Raw genomic sequence first — 6,458 nt, 5'->3', positions numbered from 1 at the left:
AGGCCAATGTTTCAAGGAGATAGGATGAAGAGGTAAGTTTTATTCACTCTTCTTCAAAAAAAGAAAAATGGATAACAGCTCAACATCAGGAATTATTAGACTCATGCAAATCTAATCTACATAAAGGATTCAACTCACACAAGTCAACTACCATCGGCAAAAGTCAACAAACAATAAATGCCAAAGGGGTTTTAGAGAACTGTGTACCCTCTAACTGCTGGTGAGATGTAAAGTGGTAACAGCCAATAATGAGAACAGAAAGGAGCTGCATTTAAAAGTAAAAATTGAGCCACCATTCCATCCAGCAGGGCCACTGCTGAGCCTCTCACCTGAGAAGACCAGAGCCGAGAAGACACAGGCTGCAAGAGCTGCACTGCAGCCATTTTCACAATAGCCAAGGCACGGAAGCAACCAAAATGTCCATCGACAGATGAATGGATAAAGAAGTGGTCCCTGTACACAAAGGCATACTAACGATGGAAAACAAGGAAACACTGCTCTTTGCGGCACCATAGATGAGCCCAGAGATAATCACAGAACATGAGGTAAGTCGGAAAGTAAAAGACACATATCCTATAATATCACTTATAGGCGTTATCTAACAACTGAGAGAAATGAACATATTTCCACAGAGAAAGGCAGTCACAGACTTAGAAAACAAACCACGCTTATCTAAAAGGAAAGGTGGGGGGAATGGATAAATTAAGATTAGGGTTACCATAGGTATACAAATACATATTAAATATATATATATCAAAAAGGCCGACCATATAGCAAGGGAGGTCTACGGAACACTCTGCAGTAATTTACATGGAAGAGGATCTGTACGTGAATATATATATATATATATATATATACATATATATACACATATATACACACACACACACACACACACATATATAGTACAAATGAACCACACTGTGTACACCTAAGACAAAAAATATTCTAATCGTTACCCCAATTAGAAAAATTAAAACATCGAACAGGAAGTAATGTGACATAATCTTATGCGGGGTTTTCCTGGCACATTCCATTCTAATTTACAACCTGGGAACAGGACTTCCAGAAAGGCTCTGCTGCCCTAGTAATCTGATTTGGGAATGGAGAAATGCTGCCGCCTTGTGGCCATTTCGCACAACAGCAGCTTTAAACCCAGGGCTAATGGTCACTAAATATTCACACTCATTGCAGGCCTGTAAAGGACACCTGCCCTCAAAAAAAATCCTGGGGTCGAAAATCGACCAAAAAATTCAAAAGAGGGCAACGTTCCAAGAAGACAATTTCAAGAGGTTTACTGTACTCACAGTTTTTTTTTCTGTTTTTGTTTAACAGATATAAAATAGGCGTGGAAAAATGCTGAACATTAGGAATTATTAAAGACATGCAATTCCAAATTACAAAATCCTGTCAGCTTACACCAGTCAGAATGGCCATGAGTAAAATTTCTGCAAAAAATAAATGCTGTAGGGGTTGTGGAGAAATGTGTACCCTCGGTTCAAAGTGGGACATGGTAAGAGCCAGTAATGAAAACACAAACAAGCTGCCTTGAAAAGGTAAATATTGAGCGACCATTCAATCAGGCATACCCACTGCAGGGCCTATGGCCTCAGAGGATGAGAATGAAAAAGACACAGGCTGGCAATCCTGCACTCCAGCTATATTTACCATAGCCAACATTTGGAAGCAACGAAAATGTCCATCAACCGGGGAATGCACAAAGAAGAAGTGGTCCATGTACACAATGGCACGTGGCTCCAATAAAAAATATAAATTCACATTAAAAAACAAACATAAGTAAGGAGACATCAGCATTTGGGGGACTATCCGGGCACATTCCACTCTAATTTATAACTGAGGAACACCACTGGCAGGAAGGTCTGTTTCCCTAGTTACCTGAGTGGGGAAAGCAGAAATGCTGCCGCCCTCTGGCTGTTACCTGCAACAGCAGCCTTAAAACCTGTGCTAAGGGTCACTTTATATGCACAAGTACTGGAGGGCTGTAAATGAACCTGCCCTCAAAACGTCTTGAGGGAGGTAATGGCCAAAATATTACAAAATGTGGCACATACTTCAGGCAAACACGATGAAGACGTAAGTTGCACTCACAGTTTGAAGAAAAAACGGACAGGCCTGAAAACTCAATTTCAAGGGATTATGAGACCCATGCAAATCCAACCACAAAGAGGTATCAGCTCAAACCGGTCAGAATAAACATCAGAAGAAAGCTACAAACAACAAGTGCTGAAGGGGTTGTGGAGAAGAGCATACCCTCAATTTTAAGTGGGACGTAACCTGGTAAGAGCCACGAATGAGAACAGAATGGACGTGCCTTTACGAGGCCAACATTGAGCTACCATATGATCCAGCAGGCCCACTCCTGGGCCTATAACCTAAGAAGACAGAATTGGAAAGACACAGGGAGGCAAATCTGCATTGCAACAGTATTACAATAGCCAAGACGTGAAAGCAACCAAGAAGTCCATCAACAGATGAGTGGACAAAGAAGAACTGGTATATGTACACACGGAATATTAGCCAAGGAAGAAAAGGACACAATTCCATTTGCAGCACCATAGATGAGTCTAGAGGTAATCACACAACTTGTAGTAAGTCAGAAAGAGAAAGACACATGTCCTAGGATATCACTTATAGGTGTTACCTAAAAATGGATACCAGTGAAGATATTTCCACAGAGAAAGGCAATCACAGATTCATTCAACAAACTTATGGTTCACCAATGGAAAGGTGTGAGGATTGGATACATTAGGATATTGGGGTTAACAGACATATACAAACACAGGTGACGTATATAATCACCAGGGACCATGGGAAAAGGATCCCAGGAAGAATAGACACATGCATATGTGTAAAAGAACCACATCTTGCACACGTAGAACAAGCAAAACATTGTAATCGAACTTGCTGTGATAAAAAATAAAAATTAAGTTAAGAAAACGAACAAGAAGTAGTGAGACATAAACTTAAGGCGCTTTTTCCTGGCACATTCCCTTCTAATTTACAACCTACAACATTGAGGCTCTGTTGTCCTAGTACACAGATTTTATAAAGGAGAACTGCTGCCACATTGTGGCCGTTTCACACAACAACAGCTTTAAAGCCAGGGCTAATGGTCAGTTGATATTCAAAATAATCACAGGCCTGTAAATGACACCTGCCCGGAAAACAAATCCTGGGGTCGTATATCGACCAAAAAATTCAAAAGACATCCACAGTTCAAAACAACAATTTCAAGAGGCCATTTTACGCACATTTGTCTTCTCTTACTTTTTCTTTCTTTTGTTTGTTAAAAAAATGGGAATGGAAAAATGCTTAACATCCGGAATTAATGAAGTCATGCAAATCCAATCTACAAAAACGTTCACCTCACAGCCGTCAGAATGATCATCAGCAAAAACGTGTACAAAGAATAAATGCTGAAGGGGTTTTAGAGAACGGCGTACCCTCTTGCTGCTCTTGGGATGTAACCTGGTAACAGCCAGTATTGAGAACAGAATGGAGGTGCATTTCAAGGTAAAAATTGAGCTACCCTATGACCTGGTAGGCCCACCGATGGGCCTATCTCCTGAGTAGACTAGAATCAAAAAGACACAGGCTGGCAATCCTGCACTCCAGCAACGTGTACCATAGCCAAGATTTGGAAGAACCAAAATGTCCATCAACAGACAAACGCACCAAAAAGAAGTGGTCCGTGTACACAATGGAATATTAGCCAAGGAAAAGAATGAAACATTGCCGTTGGCACCACCATAGAAGGATCTAGAAATAATCAGCCAACTTGAACTAAGAAAGAACCCAAAAGACAGATATCCTATGACATCAGTTATAGGTGTTACCTAAAAATCGATACCCATGAAATTATTTCCAAGAGAAGGACACGCATGGATTCAGAAAACAAAAATATGTTTAACCACATGGAAAGGTGTAAGGAACATATGAATTAGGGTATGATGGGGGTTAACAGACATGTACTAATACTTATGAAATATATAATCACAAGATACCTATGGAATACCAACAGAGGTCTACTCAACACTCTGTAATAACCTACACGGGAAAGGATCCAAAGATGAATAGATCGAGGCATAGATATAATGAACCAGATTCTGTACACCTAGAACACACACAATATTTTTATCAAATTTGCTCTGCTAATAAATAAAAATTAAATTTAAAAAGCAAACAAGACGTAAGGAGATTTAAGCTCTTGGGGGTTTGCCCTGGCACATTTCACTCTAATTTGCAGCCTGCTCACACGATTTCCAGGAAGGCTGTGTTGCCCAAAAACCCAGATTTGGAAATGTAGAAATGCTGCCGCCTTGTGGCCGTTTCCCGCAATAGCGGCTTTAAACCCACAGCTAAGGGTCACTCAACATTCACACGGCCTCAGGGCAGTAAAGGACACGTGACCTCAAAAATGTCCTGAGCTGGGAATGGCCAAACAAATTAAAAACAGGCCAATGTTTCAAGGAGATAGGATGAAGAGGTAAGTTTTATTCACTCTTCTTCAAAAAAAGAAAAATGGATAACAGCTCAACATCAGGAATTATTAGACTCATGCAAATCTAATCTACATAAAGGATTCAACTCACACAAGTCAACTACCATCGGCAAAAGTCAACAAACAATAAATGCCGAAGGGGTTTTAGAGAACTGTGTACCCTCTAACTGCTGGTGAGATGTAAAGTGGTAACAGCCAATAATGAGAACAGAAAGGAGCTGCATTTAAAAGTAAAAATTGAGCCACCATTCCATCCAGCAGGGCCACTGCTGAGCCTCTCACCTGAGAAGACCAGAGCCGAGAAGACACAGGCTGCAAGAGCTGCACTGCAGCCATTTTCACAATAGCCAAGGCACGGAAGCAACCAAAATGTCCATCGACAGATGAATGGATAAAGAAGTGGTCCCTGTACACAAAGGCATACTAACGATGGAAAACAAGGAAACACTGCTCTTTGCGGCACCATAGATGAGCCCAGAGATAATCACAGAACATGAGGTAAGTCGGAAAGTAAAAGACACATATCCTATAATATCACTTATAGGCGTTATCTAACAACTGAGAGAAATGAACATATTTCCACAGAGAAAGGCAGTCACAGACTTAGAAAACAAACCACGCTTATCTAAAAGGAAAGGTGGGGGGAATGGATAAATTAAGATTAGGGTTACCATAGGTATACAAATACATATTAAATATATATATATCAAAAAGGCCGACCATATAGCAAGGGAGGTCTACGGAACACTCTGCAGTAATTTACATGGAAGAGGATCTGTACGTGAATATATATATATATATATATATATACATATATATACACATATATACACACACACACACACACACACATATATAGTACAAATGAACCACACTGTGTACACCTAAGACAAAAAATATTCTAATCGTTACCCCAATTAGAAAAATTAAAACATCGAACAGGAAGTAATGTGACATAATCTTATGCGGGGTTTTCCTGGCACATTCCATTCTAATTTACAACCTGGGAACAGGACTTCCAGAAAGGCTCTGCTGCCCTAGTAATCTGATTTGGGAATGGAGAAATGCTGCCGCCTTGTGGCCATTTCGCACAACAGCAGCTTTAAACCCAGGGCTAATGGTCACTAAATATTCACACTCATTGCAGGCCTGTAAAGGACACCTGCCCTCAAAAAAAATCCTGGGGTCGAAAATCGACCAAAAAATTCAAAAGAGGGCAACGTTCCAAGAAGACAATTTCAAGAGGTTTACTGTACTCACAGTTTTTTTTTCTGTTTTTGTTTAACAGATATAAAATAGGCGTGGAAAAATGCTGAACATTAGGAATTATTAAAGACATGCAATTCCAAATTACAAAATCCTGTCAGCTTACACCAGTCAGAATGGCCATGAGTAAAATTTCTGCAAAAAATAAATGCTGTAGGGGTTGTGGAGAAATGTGTACCCTCGGTTCAAAGTGGGACATGGTAAGAGCCAGTAATGAAAACACAAACAAGCTGCCTTGAAAAGGTAAATATTGAGCGACCATTCAATCAGGCATACCCACTGCAGGGCCTATGGCCTCAGAGGATGAGAATGAAAAAGACACAGGCTGGCAATCCTGCACTCCAGCTATATTTACCATAGCCAACATTTGGAAGCAACGAAAATGTCCATCAACCGGGGAATGCACAAAGAAGAAGTGGTCCATGTACACAATGGCACGTGGCTCCAATAAAAAATATAAATTCACATTAAAAAACAAACATAAGTAAGGAGACATCAGCATTTGGGGGACTATCCGGGCACATTCCACTCTAATTTATAACTGAGGAACACCACTGGCAGGAAGGTCTGTTTCCCTAGTTACCTGAGTGGGGAAAGCAGAAATGCTGCCGCCCTCTGGCTGTTACCTGCAACAGCAGCCTTAAACCCTGTGCTAAGGGTCACTTTATAT

Source organism: Stenella coeruleoalba (genome assembly GCF_951394435.1).
Source record: "Stenella coeruleoalba genome assembly, chromosome: 2".
Lineage (NCBI taxonomy): Eukaryota > Metazoa > Chordata > Mammalia > Artiodactyla > Delphinidae > Stenella > Stenella coeruleoalba.
This window is presented reverse-complemented; position numbering follows the sequence as displayed.